The sequence below is a fragment of the Diabrotica undecimpunctata genome, chromosome 3 (genome assembly GCF_040954645.1).
Source record: "Diabrotica undecimpunctata isolate CICGRU chromosome 3, icDiaUnde3, whole genome shotgun sequence".
Taxonomy (NCBI): domain Eukaryota; kingdom Metazoa; phylum Arthropoda; class Insecta; order Coleoptera; family Chrysomelidae; genus Diabrotica; species Diabrotica undecimpunctata.
This window is the reverse complement of record NC_092805.1, coordinates 61,940,409-61,959,984: the sequence shown is the minus strand read 5'-3', so window position 1 is coordinate 61,959,984 and position 19,576 is coordinate 61,940,409. Positions and strand designations below refer to the sequence as shown.

General features: G+C 32.9%; 1 protein-coding gene across 1 annotated transcript in view; it reads right to left on the bottom strand.

The window, feature by feature from the left end:
- The window catches only part of Epac (Exchange protein directly activated by cAMP), a 665,395-nt gene that overhangs the window by 585,111 nt on the left and 60,708 nt on the right, over positions 1–19,576 (bottom strand). The gene's annotated exons all lie outside the window — the stretch shown is intronic.

Here is a 19,576-nt window from a genome sequence, read left to right as displayed (position 1 = left end):
TCTGGAAAGATTTCTCTGGATAAGAAACGAAAGGCTTAAAGATTAAGATCCTCTAAAATCGTCAATATGCATACCAACCTTTTAAATCTACAGATTCAGCGATGGATGATTTTAATCGGCTTATATTAAACTCAATAGAGGCAAAAGAGATAGCAATGACCGCTTTTTTAGGTATTGAAAGAGTATTTAATACTATCACCACCTACTCTTTGGGTAAAGTAGGACGAGGCAGATCTGCAGTAATATGAAGATGTATAACGGTATCCTCGGAGAATAGGATCGTAATATGCAATGTGTAACATGCCTGTGTATTACGGGAGCCATAGAAACAAGTCTGCTAAATATTCCAGAACTTTATACCTTTATATAAACGGCAAAGTCACATCACCTGTGATACATAGATTAATACATAGTTACAAACGAATGAACCATGCGCATAGTGCTTACATTAGAAAGCTAATCGAGGAGGTAAAACAGTCGTTATGGGGTAACCCATCGATGCAACAGCTGCGAGATATAGCTATGACAGTAAAGTCAAAATAAATATACCAGGCAGGAAAGGCTATGTAGTACACTAATGGATCAAAAGCATCAGAGGGTGTAGGAGCCGGTATGGTAGAGACAAAGCAAGAGAGCCATTTCCCAGTAAGTATATCTTAGGATGTCACAATTTTTATGGCAGAAATAGCGGCATAATAGCAAGGACAACAGGGTCATAAAGGCAATTAAAAAGCAGATGAAATGAAAAAACAGACAAAAAGGGCTCATTAATTCCATTCACTAAATGGGAACCCTTCTGCGGCGTAGCAGAAGCAGTAACAAGAACGCCTACAAGTAAATGTTTAGCTCACAAATTTCTGGAATGGCCCAGAAAAAGACAGGCTAAACTATTTTTTATAGAACATTTGCCAAAATGTATAGCAGATATAATAAGCAAAGACAACAGTCAAAAGTAGGTGGAAAATGTGCGGTTCTTTCCATTAAATAAGGAAAAGCTACTGGCAGAGAGCTATATAAAAGGTTCTGTCTTGAATCTATTAAAATTTTTAAAAAGAATCAGTCTAGAGAATTTAATCTTGGATAAGAGGACCATAATAGATCTGAAAAGTTCGCGTTGGGATAGGCCAAAAGCCACCTCCTTAAATACATCCATCCATCAAATAGTAATTTCCTACTATGTTCTTATCAAGTTTTCATGCTATATCGAATATGTTTCAGATAATCTACATATGTATTTTGTTTAATTGATGAAAATAATGATTTTAAAACTGTTTATTTGTGGCACGTCTAAATTATATATCATGTTTAAATGGTTTTAATGTGTCCTCTATTTGGTCTGACGGACTAGAAGTAATAAATAAATTTCTAGTCTAAAATAAATCTAGATATGTTGCTTACAAAAAAAATATAGATATAAAATACCACTTTAACCACAATGTAAATATCCAAAAGGGAAATATCAAATCAATATAGGATAGGGTTCAAAACACCTACCTCAATGACAATGCATTTCAGGATGGAAAAATCTAATAACAAAGGTTTTACCAAAAAAATAATTACCCATTGCCATTTATAAACAAGCAATTTCACAAGATTAAAGACAAGAAACAAAAAAACACCAAAAGCAATCCAGAAGCGCTAACAAGAAGGGATTTAAAGATGAAAACAATACCATATATAAAGGGCTTATCTACAAAATTAAAAAAGTCAGGACATCAAAACAACAATCAAAACAACCAATAAACTTAGATCTATTCTGTCCAAAACCTTCCTGCATCTATAAAATTATACCTTGTGAATGCAACAATGTCTATGTGGGAGAAACCTAAAGACCATAAACGTCAGGATAAACAAGTATGAAACAGACATCAAAAACAGAACTTCGAGGTATCACAGATATAAAAACATGCCTGGAATAATAAACACGGAGTACAATGGAAAGATGCATCAATAATTATGACATCATAAACAGACATAAAAGAGCGAAAAATCAAATAAGCATCTCTCATCCTACTTAATGAAGAAAAATGTGTAGCAAGCCTATCAGCAGAATGTGACAGAATCTGGTTCCCAATACCATTGTTTAAATAGGACTAGTTAGCCAACGCAATGTATAAATTTGTTTGATTCTAATTGAGACAGTCACTAGATGTCACCACTCTTTCTGTCTCAATAGATTTTAATATACCATTGTTTGTTTGATATACATTATACTAGATGGTGCTATGTGAAAAAGTTAAGGACTAAACTAAACGTCCATTTTTGATCCACTAAATTAAATTCACCAGCGTTGCAATATTCCACTGACATAGTAGCAACAGGTTTACTTACAAATGTTACAAAAAACAGACCTTGAATCACTTAAGATATTCATTTAAAATAGAGTTATTACTATCAACTAGTAAATATCGTGTCAGCTAAAATTGTACATAAACGTACTGTGGCTTCTAAATCTTCCTATATCTAAATAAGTTTAAAGAATTTAAATATTTTATTTTATTTGGAAGTGTATTACAAAAATTTGGCCCGAGGTAAGTAAAACATTTTAATTATATGTGTTTAAAACATAAAAAAACATTGTATGAGAAAACAAATTAGGTATTTAGAAATAAATTTTACCGGATACTACATACATTCGATAATATTTGAAAAAAGTGATTTTAAATTAAAATAATGTTACTTCCATAATAAATAAATGGTTTTTTACAGATGGCCGGAAATATTTGTTGTTATTACAAATGTGGTTTATCACCATACAATATTCATGGATTAAGAATGTTCAGATTTCCGACAAAAATCCTTCGGCTTGTCAAAGATGGATATTACACTCTGGTAAGTAAATAGAAACTTTTTTTATATTCTTTTATTTTACACCGTTTCCGTTACGTAATTAACTTGAAAAAATGTTAAATTTTTTTTTTCATTGATTATTTTTTATTATCGCCAGGGTGCACGCGTCATATTCGAGATGCATTAATTTGAATTTTACGTTTTCGTTGGTATTATAATTATGATATAATAAACTTCGGAAAAACAAATTAGTGAATAAATATCAAGTTAATAAACATAAACAAAGTATTAGATATTTAAATATGTATTTCTTTAGCTATTTTTAGTTATTGTATTGAAAAGTAGAAATAAGTTCATCTTTATCGGAGAACTAATTTATACAAAGGTCCATCTGGGAAAAAATTATTGGTTTCACGTAAAAATTTTATACAGATATTTGAAGGTTCTAAAAGATATATGAGGGTTAGTTAATAATAAATCTGTGAAGACATACAGGTGATTTTGGCTATAAATGTTTTTTATCCAGTTAGAGAAAAATAGTTAAAATAAAAATTGTAGATTCAAAAAGTTCTTCCATTTGTGAGTTTCTAAATAAAAATATATAAAGAATTCACCAAAATAGTTGCAAAAAACCCTTGATTTTGCAGAGATTTATAAATTTTAATAACTTTGTTTTTGCATAATGGTATGTAATGTAACTAATAAAAATAGTAAGGATTTGTTTATCGTAGAAAGCGATTATGTAAACAACGCAAATTGCAAATTCTGCAATCGCGCTTCATTTTGAAAAAGTTCAAATCTAAAAAAAAACCGAGCTCAAATGGTTCTCCATTCTACTTTTCCGAAGCGGAATTTTACGAATACCATCATTTTAACGGGTTATAAATTTTTACTTCTTTACCGCATATACCATTATGTAAGTTGGAACGCACAATTCAGATCTTCATTTAGGGTCCCTTCAATTTTCAGCTCTTACTGTTAATAGACAATAGAAGTATGATTTTAAGAATAAAATTCTTTGGTTTTAAATATAAAATGCTCTCTTGCCTAGTAATGGTCATAGAAGATTCTGTTTTTTTTAGAAAGTGTGTTTTTCACCAGTTTTTCATAAGCCTCTAAATAAGTTTGTGGCATAAACGATATCAACGTTATTATAAATGTTTATAAACAGATTAAATAACCTATAAACTATTTGCTCTGATTGATATTTAGCGCACTTTAATAACTTATTAATTTCCATAATTTCAAGGAGCTATGTTACATGTCCTTGCCCAAAAAAGAGTTATTATAATTTATAAATAACTGCAAAAATAAGGTTTTCTTTTTGCAACTATTTCGGTTAATAGTTTCATGTATTTTAATTTGGATACTCTCAAAAATTACATAACTTTTTATGATCTACAACTCTAAAAAAGCTGAAAAAATCTTAAACAGGTATTTAAAGTCTCTAAAAGGTATATGGGGGGTAGCTGATGACAATTATGTGAAGACTTCAGCTAATTTTGCTTTGCTTTTTTATTATACAATCGTAAAAAGTGAAAACAGTTTATGCGCATAAAACGTTTCTTATTCATGTTAGAGATATATGGTTAAAATAATAGTTATAGATCATAACATGTTCTCTAATATTGATATTTTTATAATTAAAATACATAAAGAATTGACCGAGATAATTTAAAAACCCTTATTTTTAAAGTAAAATTTATAAATGTTAATATAAATATAAATAATATAAATATAAATAACTTTCTTTTCTGCATAACGATATGTAATAACTATTTAAAATTATGGCAGTTAATGAGTTTTTAAAGTGTGCTAAATATCATACAGAACGACCATACAGTTTATGAGTTATTCAATTTGTTTATCCAGGAGACCGATTATTTAAACAACTGTACTTGTCCAAACAGTCACTCTAGGGTTATTTTGTAAATAGATATCGATTTTTATGGCTTCGTTTTAAATTATAAAAAAAAACATCAAGATTATATTAAATTTGTTTTTAAAAATCAGTTTGAAGAATAACAAATTTTTAGCATATAAAAATTTCTAATAACTTTGACTTTTTTATGTCATACACTTGTATGTAGGCTCAATATAAAGCTAATAAAAAAAACATTTAAAAAAAAACCAAAACCTTCTATGGCCCAGAGGAAATCAAATAGCATTTTTTTTCTTATTTAAGAAATTGCCAATATTTTCATTGTTTATTAACATTAAGAGCTGAAAATTGAACACATTGTAAAATAATATCTAAATTTTATAATTCGATTTATAAATGGCATACACAGTGAAGAAGTAAATTAGTTTTTAAACATTAAAATATTGGTACTCGTAAAATATCGCCACAGAAAAATGCAAGGGAGATCTGTCCGCTGCAATTTCTCAGCTTGTTTCTTGTTATTGGTTATGGAAATTTCTGTTTTTTTTTTAAGTGCTTCTACACCAGCTTTTCATTGAGCCTACGTACAGCCGTATGACATGAAAAATATCAAAAGTAGTATAAATGTTTAGAAGCTAAAAAGCACTTTTTCAAACTGTTTTTTTTTTAATAAAATGTTGAAGTTTATAAATAAAGCTTCAAATAATCGATTCAAAAAACGTCAAATAACTGTCAAAGGTTAAACACCCTTTTTAAAGTTCCTCACGGATTTTAAAGATTTAAACAGTGTTAAACAGATAAAGTAATTCATCGACGAGTTAACAATACAAAGCGAAGTTCTTTAATCACAATGTGATAAGAAAACGAGTATCAAATTTGGTTTTATATTTCAATAGTCGAATTTAATTGCGGCTATATTGGTGTAATTAAAGAAAACCAGTGAAAATCCCAAGAAATAGGTGAGATCCTTTTTTTCTTTCTTTCCTGTTTGAAAGAGGGTCCATTAGGTACTCACATTTAGGTATTGTGTTACGGTCTGGGTAACCAGGACTACACATCATGAACAGCAATTAAATATTTACATTTACACAAAACAACTTCAATTCCAACCCAAAATCATATGTCGTTGACGCAGTCTCTAGACCTCCTTCCCGTTCGTTTTCTAAAAGGGAACAAGTTATTGTCATGCACTCCATTTTGAATACTGTTTTATTTAAATATATTAAAGAAATTGGTGAAATAGTTTATCCAAAAAATATTACTTTTACATCTCGCATTTCGAATAATCGAATCTGCATTTTCCTCACTCCTACCGACATCGTTGATCAACTAATACACCGAACGTCATAATTAATTCCACCGTCATCTTTATCTGCAGGCTTCTTTCTGCGACCAAAAGAATCCTTATTTCACATGTATCTCCTTTCATCCCGCATTCCTAATCGAGCAGTCCCTAAAAAATACGGAACATCAGATGATCAATAGGCATATATCATGAGTTTTCCTAGGCTAACATTTGAAATAGCTGACAAGGTGAACTTCGAAGTGCAATCTTCTCTGTTAATTAACCATGAAAATACATCCTTTAAAATATTTTTATTCTCTGACAGACTATAGTGTTTTCTTTGTAAGCTTACGGGTCGTACCGTGGAGTCTGATTGCAAAGTCTCCAGTTGACCAGATCAGACACTCATTGCAGCTAATGCTCCTCCCTCTTTTTCATTTTCAGCTGACTCTAAGGAGTCCTTAATCCTGAATCCTTAACCTTATCAAAAGAATTTCTATCTTCGGAAATTGAGTCCATCTCCGTTAACTGCATACCCATCCTGGCTGCCATTATGGATTTATCCATCTCTCGTCGTACTAATTCAAAGCCCATGTTGGCAGTAGGACAAAAAAGGGGACACTTCAATGACAGTTCTCATGATACTCCTACCATCTATCTTCATCCGGTATTCTTGCTCTATTAAGTTCTTTTCCTCCTTCGACATTTTCAATGCCACCGAAACCAGCCAAAAAATGTCCAAATCTAATCTTTGATTGGATTACTCGATGAAACCTTATTATATTTCCGCTATAGAAATGATTTACAAAGATAATCCGACTAATTTTACACTCAATTCCACGCAACTTATTACATTTCTTGAGAACTCTTTTGTATGTATCACCCCACTACAAGAAGCTTAAAAATCCTCCAACATAGATGGTATTCAAAAGGACTTATTGCAGCTCTACATAGGTACAAGGAAAAGATCACTAAAAAACCGTATCACTAGAATCTTAAAAAAGTTAAAAGAACAGCCTATCTCCGACTTACAAGAGTATATATAAGTGCATCCTCTGATAAATCTTCTGATGTCAAATCTAATCACAGCATACATGATGAATAGAATTTCTCTCTTTCTCTCGCATTTATTCATTTTTTCTGCTCTCTGTATATTTTTACTTCATCTTTTGCCAAATTTAGACACGATATTTAATTAAGTAAGAAAACTTTATGTACATCAAATACTAGCCCAAGTCCAGTTTGGAAAAAAAATTGTTAACAAAAAATAACCTTAAAATATCCAATCTCTTTTTTAATCGAAAGGTTATCCTTGACAATTAAGAGACAGCCAAGATTCTGGCAAAAAATTTAAAATAAAAGTTTTGCAACAAATCTGGACCTAACTATATATACTCTTTTCTTCCTTCGCCCTTTCATTATTCATCCTCAGTTTCACAACAAGATACCAATCATCTGAACTCTCTTATAAACTATTTCGAACTAAAAGCTGCACCCAAATCCTATAAAAACACAAAAATTAGGGTTTTCTAGAATTATCTTGAAAAATTTCTCGAAAATTCCTTAGGCACCAACGAACCTCTAAATGAAGCCAGTAAATTTACCACTGACATACCGCTGACAATCGTTAATGAAAGATCTTGCCCTAATCTATACTAAGATAAAAGAAAAATCATTACAAAAAAAAATTTTGTTAAAATCCTTTATAAAAGGTACATAAATTAAAAAACCCAAACGGGCTATGTCATGAAGACAAATTGTTTTCGGAATCCATATTCCATCATCAGTGTCTAGGTGTACATTTTTTGAGCCACTAAATATCTGGGTAAAAACCCGATAAAAGTTATATGTTACAATTTAGTTTACATTATTTAGTTTTATATATTAGGATGTTAAAGTTACCAGTGGATATGATAACTCCACTCTCATTTATAAAAAAAACTGTTTCACAAATCCAAGGCAATAAAACTAACCTTCATCCTATGAATTTAGTCATCCTTCATTCCTATATCCTAACTGTTTCTCCTATCATCTTCTTCAACAACACAGTTATCTCTGACAGTCAATTCATTTCTGACACACTCGCTAATGGGGTTGAAGACAGATTCAATAAAAGTAATATAGCTTTTACTCCCAGTTCTTTACGCGCTCAATCTTTCTCCACCATCTCGTCAACTCCACACGATGTCAAGTTTATGAACGGCTTGTTTACCCTAAATAAACTAAAATTTACCTTGTTTTCATTTACAAAATCTGCTGATGATCCCGATGATATCCCTTATATATTTTTAAAAAATCTCTCTAATACATCTCTCTCCAAACTTCTCGAAATTTATAACCTTATCTAGAACACACAAAAATTCCCAGATGTTTGGCGCAATTCTATAATCATTCCAATTAAAAACCTGACCAGCCCTCTATAACTCCAATATCTTTCGTCTGATTTCTCTTACTTGTATTACCTGCAAACTTCTTGAAACAATGATCAATGAAATACTCACGTGGTTCGTTAAACAGTATAATATTATTCCCGACGCTCAATCCGGCTTCCGACGTAATCGGTCTACTATTGATAACTTTTTTATTTTTCAAACACACATTTCTTAAGCAATCTATAATCAACAAGATGTAGCAACTATATTTAACGTTGAAGGGGCATTTTATTCAATCTCCAGAAAAGCAATCATTGACAAAAACTCCCACTATAATTTAAATGGTAATATTTTCTCATTTGTAAAAAAATATCTAATTGAAAGAATCTTTAAAGTCCTTGCCAAGGGTAAACTTTTTCGATCTCTTCCTCAAAATTAAGGTGTCCCTTTAGAATCTGCATTAAGTTTAACTTTATTCATTCTTGCCATCAACGAAATTTGCCTCCCATCAAATATGTTCAATACGCTGATGACCTAATCATTTACTGCCATCTTAAATATGTCCCATCCTCATATAAACTTATACAAAGTATAGTAAATCTACTTCAAGATAGATTTAACAAACTAGGATTATCACTCTCTGAGAGCAAAACCAAATTAATAAAATTTTCCATAGGGATTTTCACTCCCTTACCCCAAATTTTATTTAACAATTCTCTACTTTCTGGTGTTAGTTATTGTAAAATTCTCGGTTTTATGTTTGACTCCAGATTAAATTGAAAAAATCGAATCTCTGAACTTAAAATCAATTGTTTTAAAAGGTTGAACATTTTTAAACCCTCAGTCATCTTCAATGGGGTGCCAATAAAACTACTTCTAGGTCTGAGCGCTTTTCGCTTTAGTCCTATTGAGAGTGTATACCGTGAATCTAATGAACTTTCTCCTACCCTAAGACGATAATCACTTCTACTTTCGTATGCTTCATCAACATCTGCAAATCCATGTAATCTTGTTCATTCCCTAATTGCCAGAATGCCGTCTTCTTCCACTAACAATAACCAACACCTTATCATAAAACCTATACCTCAATTAATTTGTCCACTACTTAAAAATATTGACCTTTTTCTGACTAGTTTATTTCCTCTACCTTTACTTCCCCTCTGGGCTAAAGATATCCCTTCAATATATACCTCACTCACTATTTTTAACAAACTTGAATCTTCTAACCTTCTTATAAAGAAAGCATTTTTAGAATTTAATTCTCTATACAAATGCTTCTAAAACTACCACTGGTATTGGTTGTGCAGTAACCACTAAACATGAACTTGTAAGATCATCTCGGTTACCCTTAATATGCAACGTTTGCACAGGTGAACTATATAGTATTGTGTTGGCTTTTAAATACATCTCACATCAAAACAGACATATTGCCATTTGTTCAGATTATCTTTCATATATCCATTTAGTCAATACAATTTTCACTGAGCACCTATTAGTTCAAAACATTCATGACATATACCAAAATCTCTCTGCTTACGATGTAACAGTCTCTCTCATATGGATGCCTTCTCACACCGGAATTACTGGTAATAAAACAGCAGATCATTTTGCCAAAGAAGCTACCAAACATGGGATGACTGAAGTCACTCCAATTCAACTAGCTAACGAATCTCGAAATTCGTTTTTAAAAAGTCGGTATATGTTGATTATGATACTTGAAAATGTTGACTATTTCAATAATTTTGTGTTTAGGAAGTGCCAAAACTAAATCATCTACATATCTTTAAAAAAAGGAATGAAAAAAGTGCAATTGTTGATACAATCACTGATAACATCATCCTTGATATAGCTACTTAGAATGGGTGAAAGACTAGATCCCATACCCATACCCATACTACCAAAAAAATTAAAAATATGTTGGCATAACTGCCAAGTTATTTATATTTTGAATACAGAACTTAAATTGTTTTTTTACTTTATTGTGCAGAAAATTGCCTTTTTTTTCAGTTGTGTTAATAATAATATTGTTGTAGGTAATGCTGCATTGGAAAGTCTGGAGCTACCCGATTTAAAAAAAAAAATTTCTATGCAGTAAGCATTTTGACCAAAACTATCTAAATGCAAACCAAAAAAATATAGTGAGGTAGAAGAGGAAGGTTTGTTAACGACATCACGCGTTTTTCATACGTTTTCGATAGCAAAACAACCATCCACGGTGCCAATAGTGTTTCGCACTACATACATTGCTTATTTTAGTTCATGAAAACAATGTTACAATCAATTTTTATCACTAATTGTATCTCTATCACTTTGTAATTTAAAATTATTTCATTAATAAACAGCTCATTCATTATAAAATACATAAATAAATAAAATAAAGGATACTATTTATTAAAGTGTTGTTAATTATTATTCCTTTTATCCCAACACATAGATTAATTTATCCCTAAATATGTGTTGCCTCTTGTTGTGGCATATCGATGTGTTTTTTTTATATTTACTATATTTTCAAACGTCATTTTAAAGATTAAAAGATTGAAAATTTAATTTTCTCAAAACATACATAAAACCATTGTTTAAAAAGATTTTCTTTTTTAAACAATGATAAAACTTAAATCTTGACTAAAAAATAAACCTCCGCATGAGTGTTCTAAGACGATAGCAATCGAGTGTATTTCAATTAAATATTTAATCCTTTTCTAGCAAATCATATAACCAAAATAAATATCTGATAAACTAATAAAAATTAAAAAAAAATCAGCATTTACCTACTTTATTTAAATAGATTACTAACCGATTTAGATTTAGCAAGTCTCAAAGTATAAAAACAATTTGAAATATTCTCTCGAAATAGTCAAGTTATCTTTCACTAGACGCATACAACGATAATAACAATAAGCATTTTATTAAAGTCTTATATTTTCTTCACAATCTGGCATCCGTGTACAGGTTTGCCTTAGTCATGAGACAGGTAAAAATATACTCGAATAGAATCCTGCCGAGAATTAAGTTTCTGTTAATAGTTTTTTAAATTTATGACTAGAGGCCGCCATATGACGGCAGAGTAAAAGTCAAACGTTTGTTCCATAAGGATTGTCTAACTAGTCCTATTTAAACAATGCCAATACTAAATGAAAAAGTCAGCAACGAGAACATACCAACATTAGCGGATTGATAGAAAGTCAAGGACACATCATCTACAATTATATTATAACACATATACAGAAAATAATACATACACATATAATAGATAAACACATAATATATAAAAAGCATAATACATAAGCAAATAATACAAACACATACAAACTAATCCAAATTTGATTTTATCCTGAAGGCACAAACAACATCCTCAGAATTTTTCAACTAAAAGCGTGGGTATTTGCCTACAATGTCGAAGCCAAGTAAGTTACTGAAACCCATTTAAACATATTATTTGACAGAAATAGTTTTAAATAGCCCTATTTAAACATTTATCCAAAAGGTATTAGGATTCCGTTCATTAATGCGATATCCTTTCTCCCCTTTGCTTTTAAATTACACCTTAAATAATGATGTCCCTTCGAAAGGAATTGTGTTCGATAGGACCACATGTGATCCCTAAACATACATTATGTTGCCTCTTGGATAGCAGAATGGCCATAATAGTCTGGTTGGGATGAATAAATTATTTGACATTCTAGTGGTATACCATATAAAATACAGAATTAATGGGGCTTAAATTGGATTTTTATCTGCAAGTAATCTTAAATTTTGTTTCAATCCTTTAGTTAGTTTAATTAAATATTAATTTAGATTTTAACCCCCTCTGTAAATTATTTCTTCCTTGTTATTGATAACACACAGTTCTATATTTTTTCGTATGTTAAATATACTGCGCCGCATAAGTTAGGGATATTACCAATATAATGGTAATGGTACTATATTCTGCATCAATTATTTGTAAGTAAACAATTAAAAATTATTATAGTTTTTAAAAAACATGAAAATTGGAGACCTTATTAAGAGAATCAGGCCAAGATAACATTCTAAGCATTGACAAACCATCTTTACAACCAATAGAAAATGAGCTTTGTTCAAACGGGAAAAACAAACATAATTGTTTAAAAACTAAATTTTAAGTTTTAAAAACAATTAGTTTGGTTTTTACAGCCGTCAAAAGCAAGCAAATTTTCTGTTTTCGGAGAAATGGAAAAAGTCGAGTATCGTTAGGTGATTAAGTTTCTCCACAAAAAGGGTAAAAGGAATGTGCAAATCAAAGCCGACCTGGACGAAGTATATGGTGAGGTTGTACCTTCGTTAGCAATGGTAACATTTTGGAAAGCTGAATTTGTTCGTGGTCGTACGAGTGTTTTTGATGATAAGCGTCCAGGGAGGTCACATGAAGTCATCTCGCCAGAAATGATCAACAAAGTCCATGACATGATTATGGCAAATCGTTGAATTAATATTCACGAGTTAATAGAGGTCCTAAACATTTCCTACGAATGCGTACACAACATCATTAACCATCATTTGGACATAAAAAAGCTATCCGCGCGATGGGTGCCGCGTTTGCTGACAATCGATCAAATGCAAAAACGTGTGACCACTTCGGAGACGCTTTTTTCGATGATACAGCGCGATCCGAAGGATTTTTTTCACCGATTTATCACCGTTGATGAAACCTGGGTGCATTATTACACACCGGAAACCAAAGAACAGTCGAAACAGTGGCGCAAACGGGGCGAAGGGCCGCCGAAGAAGACAAAGGGTGCACATTCGGCCGGCAAAGTGATGGCGACTGTTTTCTGGGATGTGAAGGGCACCATCCACATTGACTACTTGGAAAAAGGAAAAACAATCAATGGTGAGTACTAAGCAGCATTATTGGATCGAATCGATGCCGAATTGCATCGAAAACGCCCCGGTTTGGAACGCAAAAAAGTGCTCTTTCACCAAGACAATGCACGGGCTCACCTATCGGCCGTCGTCATGGCAAAATTACACGAATTGGGCTATGGGTTGAACACCCACCGTTGTCCCCAGATCTTGCCGCCAGCGATTTTTTCCTGTTTCCAAACCTAAAAAAATGGCTCGGAGGACGCCGTTTCTCAACAAATGATGAAGTCGTCGCTGAAACTTTGGCCTATTTTGAAAAGCTCGTGCAAAAATACTAATCGGATGGGATAAAAAAATTGGAACATCGTCTTATTAAATGTAGCGAGCTAAATGGCAACTATGTTGTGAAATAAATCGATTTAATTCCAAAAAGCTTGTTTTTTCTATCAAAGGCTATTTTTATATCAATCCTCCCTCGTACTCATCTGTCGAAACTGTAGTCACCATCATCATCATCAGTAGCTCGACAACCCTTTCTGGGTCCTGGCTTGTTCTAGGATTTTCCGAAATTCTGTTCTGTTCCTTGCTTTGTTTTTCCAGTTGGTAATCTTAAGTGTTTTCAGATCTTGTTCCACTTGTTCCATGTATCTAAGTTTGTATCTAAAATGTATCTAAAATTGGTACGTGGAATGTCAGAAGCTTATTTGCAGCAGGCAAACTACAAAATCTAATTCAGGAAATGAACAGAATTAACATCGATATTCTCGGCATAAGCGAATTACGATGGGAAGGCACAGGTATGATCAATACTACTGGTGAAAACCCTTTACTACTCATGCAGTGATAGCACAGACCCTCACCATAGACATGGGATGGGAGTTCTGATAAGCGAAAATTTGCGCGTCTCCGTGAAGAACTTTGTTCCGATCTCCGAAAGAGTCATACTTATTCAATTGCATGGAAAAGTGAACATAAATATTATACAAGTCTACGCCCCTACAGCAGACAAGCCAGAAGAAGAACTAGAGCGATTTTATCAACAGCTAGACGAAGCTTTAAAGGTGAATAAGAATCACGAAATTAACATCGTATTAGGAGACTTTAACGCAAAAATTGGGAAAGAAGCCGTAGATCACGTAGTTGGAAAATATGGTCTTGGTCAGAGAAACGACAGAGGGGACAGATTGATACAGTACTGCCAAGACAAAAATCTAGTCATAACAAATACTTATAAGTATTTGTTAAGGTATAAGTTACCACCCAGGAGGCTTTACACATGGAAGTCGCCTTTAGACGGACATCAGGGCATTATAAGGAACCAAATAGATTATGTGACAATAAATAGAAGGTACAGGAATGATATTACTAAGGTATCTGCATTACCTGGAGCAGACATAGGACCCGACCACAACCCCTTAGTAGCCAATATTAAACTGAGGCTCGCTACAGCTAAAAGAAAACACCAGAAGGCATCAGTAAACATTAGAAAACTCAAAAACAATTAAACAATTGAAGCGTACACAGAGGAAATAAACAATAGGTTCTCTAATATGGCAACTGAGGATGATGTTGAAAAGTCATGGACCACCATAAAAGAATCATTTGGTGAGGTGAACAACATTTTTCTACTCGAGAGTAAAACAACTACCAAGAATGAGTGGATGACAGAAGAAATATTAGAGATGATGAAACAACGCAGACAGTGTAAGATTAGGCAGGACCAAGTAAAGTACCGAAATACACACAGTCAAATTCGTAAGAAATTATGGCGACGAAGGAGATCTGGATGACTACACTTTGCACCGAGGCTGAAAACCTATATAAACTCGGCGACAGCTTCAAGGTGTCGGTGTCTTCAAGAAAAAACAAGTAACTGGTATACATAATGACCAAAATGAACTAATAACGGACCCTAGCGATATACTTAATACTTGGAAATTGTACACAGCCAATTTGTTCAATGATGACAGAACACAAAAACCACCACAACTGGGAGACCATTTGTATGGCCCAAGTATTTTGAAAGCTGAAATTGTACACGCTATCAAACTATTAAAAAGTTACAAAACCCCAGGACCAGATGATATGTACGCAGAAACAATTAAGTTACTTAATGAAGAAAACCTAGACTTTATTGTCAAGCTCTTAAACGACATTTACGATACGGGCCAGATTCCAAAAGATTGGCTTCGCTCTACATTTATCGCCCTACCAAAAACACCACGTGCGAACTTCTGCAAGGACCACCGACTAATAAGCCTAATGAGTCACTTTTTAAAACTTTTCCTGAGAATACTGCATACTAGATTGTTTAAGGAATGTGAAGAGGTCCGTCGATGGAGTCAGTTTGGTTTCAAAAATGTACTTGGCACGAGAGAAGCGATCTTTAGTATGCAAACATTAATACAGAATTGTTTACATCAAAGAAAGGATGTTTTTGTCTGTTTCATCGATTATGAAAAAGCATTCGATAATGTAAAACACGAATTGATGATAAAATACATACAAGAGTTGGGATTGGACGACAAGGATATAAGAATTATCGCCAATCTGTATTGGAACCAGAAAGCAACATTACGTCTTTAAAATTTCAACGAAATAGAAGATGTCTCCATTAAAAAAGGAGTAAGGCAAGGTTGTATACTGTCTCCAATGCTGTTCAATTTATACGTAAAAAAGCCTTCGCAGAAGCAGTGGCAGACTCTAATAAGGGTATTAAAGTTAACGGCATATTTATTAATAACATCAGGTATGCCGATGATACAGCCATAGTGGCAGATAACATCAAAGATCTTCAATGCCTTTTAAATGATCTAACTCTTGCAAGTGAAGCTCGGGGTTTGAAAATAAATATCAAGAAGACAAACACAATGATTATAAGTAGAAATTATTACCCCAACGCAAAGATATATGTCTCTGGAGAAGAAATCGAACAGGTCAGGCAATTTAAATACTTGGATTGTATGCTGAATGAGGGTTGGGACCCCTAGAATGAAATAAAGAGCAGAGTTGAACAAGCCAGAAATGCTTTTTTCAGGCTTCGTAAGTTTCTGACTGATCGCAAATTGGACTTCAACCTCCGATACAAGATGCTTAAGTGTTACGTGTGGCCTGTTCTCTTGTACGGAATTGAAGCATGGGCATTAAAGGCCAGTTCCATTAACAAACTTGAAGTGTTTGAAATGTGGTGCCTGCGTCGAATGCTTAGAATATGATGGACGGACAGGTTCAGAAATGAGGAAGTACTCAGAAGAGCGGGCTTACAGGATATGGAACTTTTTAGGTATGTAAAAAAGTAAGAAGACTGCATACTTGGAACACATATTACGAGGAGAAAGATATACTTTTCAGTAACTAATACTCGAAGGGAATATAGAGGGTAGGAGAGGTCTGGGACGTAAAAAATGTCATGACTGCGCAATATTCGACAATGGACAGGAATTCACAGCTATGAAATGCTTCGCAATGCTGCTAAAAACAGAATTATTTAATCCTCACTATTTAACATCTCACCTGACAAGACGATGTACGGTGGATGCCTACGCAGAAATGCACGGCACCTTAAGAAGAAGAAGAATAATATGTTCAGCATTTAGTTTACCATGTACCTTTGACCTGGAGATGCATAGCAAATTAAAGTATGCGAAACCGGTCGTTGGTGGTAGAATAACTTATTTCCCAACTTAACAGTTATGTCCAAAATATCGTACCACATTGTTGGCGTACACATATAATAAACGTGAAATTGTGACACAAGGATACGTGAGCTTGCATTCTGTGACGTCACGGCAGGCAGATTGAAAAGTGATCCAAAAGAAAACTTGTATATCTACTCTTATGAGTAAATATACAAACTCATTATAATTATTGTGAAAGAAGAAGTATTTTAATAATAAATAATATGCTCGACAGAAAGTTTAATTAATTGGTTTTTAAATTAATTTTTCCCTAGATAAGTTTCAGAATAAGCTGTGCTATGACCTCTACAGGCATAGCCACCCCCCCTGCTGTAATAAATTGTCACACATAAAAAACAAAGTTTTTGTTTTGTACTTTTCACTTTAAGCGTTTTTGTTAATCTACTGACTTTTATTAATTTTTTACTGGTTTTACTTTGTTCTTTTCACGATCTAGTTAGTTTTGGGTTATGTAAGATCAGCAGCTTTTTGTACCAAAAAGTATTTGACCAATGCGTATTACCGGTCATGACCTATGGGGCTGAAACTATGACTCTAACCAAGACTATGGCTTCGAAATTGAGAGTGGCACTGAGACGAATGGAATGATCTATGCTGGGAGTGACGTTGCGATACCAAATGAGAAACGAAGATCTGTGAAGAAGTACGAGTATTGCTGATGTTGTGGAAGTGGAACGCAAAGCAGAACTTCAATGGAATTGGGCAGGCCATGTAACGAGAATGCTTGACCCACGATGGACTAGTAAAATTACACATTGGAAGCCAAGAGCAGACAAACGTAGTAGAGAAAGACCACCTACACGTTGGGCTGACGACATCAGGCGTATCACGAAAAATTGGCAACAAAGAGCACAAAATCGCAAAGAATGAAGGAGTTTAAGGGAGGCCTATGTCCAGCAGTGAACGTGATAAATGAAGGCTGAATGATGATGATGATGAAGATCAGCAGCTTTACATTTTCTACAAACGGTTTGATTATATTTCTTCTAAAAAAAAATAGTAATAAATCACTCTTTATTTTACTTGTTTGAACAAATATAGGGTTGATATTGGCTAATAAAATTAGATAGAGTCAGATCAAGCTTAATATCCCTCATCATCTTGCTGTGGAGACTCTTTTTCTATTTCGACATATTCTGACTCTGGACAAGCAGTTAAAAATCGGTATTTCGATAACGATAACTTTATATATATATATATATATATATATATATATAAAGTATATATATATATATATATATATATATATATATATATATATATATATATTCGCAGAAGTTATAAGGCTGAGGGTCAGAAAAATTGAATATTTTATCCTTATTATTTTTCGGCTTTAATAAGAATTTCACAGAAATAACGTTCCTAATTTTTGTTTTTTTAATACTTATTAAAGCTGGAAGATATTAAGCTCAAGAAAAGAAAGTCAGATAATATTAATTTGTAGTTGGCCGATCAAGTACGATAATGCTCCTAAATTATTAAATTAAAATTATTAAAAAAAAAGCTAAAAATACTGTTCTTTTAATATTGACAAAATTAGACTATGTTCTAACAAACTATCCAATTTTAGACGTATGTTTTAATAGCTTTCTTACTTAAAATGTAATATATAGGGTCCTTAAAAAACTTCAATTAGAGAAGGACAAGAAATGAATGATAAATAAGGGTGTAACACCATAAACGTCACATCTTTAATAATTTATTTTTAAATAATTATTTTATTTTAATTTCTTTACTAATTTATTAATTCCTTAACGTTCAGTTCCTTTTTTTACAATGTGTTCTTCAAAAATTAGTTGGCGCCCTCTCTCTTTCTGCCATTATTTCAGTCAATCAGCTTTTCTAACGTAAAAATAACTTTCGTTAATAACTAATTTTCGTTGTAACGAAATTTATAAAAGAAAGAAATATAAAATAAGGTTCATCTTATGGTTTGCAGAAATCTCTTTGGATTTACATGTTAATTTATTAAATAAAATAATGGAATAACCAAATATGAAACTAACCAACTAAGACTGCAGCTGTTTTCAAGACCACTTAAATGGCAAAGACCTAAGACCTACCCACATAATCTGGAGGCAACAACATCCTATATAGAAGCAAGCAACCCATCGATGCCATAAGTATCATTCCATTTTATTGTAAAGCTATGGGCAGGGTTTGCTTGTGCAAACTAAGTATCGTTATGTTATTCTATGCTAAATAAATATAATTAGTTAATTCATTGTTTAATTCATAGTTTTAAGGCAAGATGGATGAACACTATGAATATATAATACCCTGACAAGAAGTATCCTGACATATGGGTCCGAAAACTGGACAATAAACAAGAGAAATAGAGGTAGAATAAGAGCAGTGGAAATGGAGTTCCTGAGGAGAAGCTGTAGACTTACAAAAAGAGACAGAATTGAAAACGCAGAGATTAAGCGGAGAATGGGAGTGCAATCAGACATAATCGACTATATAGAGGAGAAGAGACTATCCTGGTACGGCCACGTCAGAAGAGCGGACAGAGGACGCTGGATAAACAAAATCACAGAATGGAGCCCGATTGGAAGAAGAAAGAGAGGAAGACCCCGAAGGTCATTCAGAGATGAAATCGACGAGGCTATGGAGAAAAGAACCCTGCGAGATGGAGACTGGAATGACAGGGAAAATTGGAGAAAACGGTTGAGTGAAGGAAGACAGTGAAAACTGTGGAAATCCTTAGTAGTAGTAGTAGTAGGAT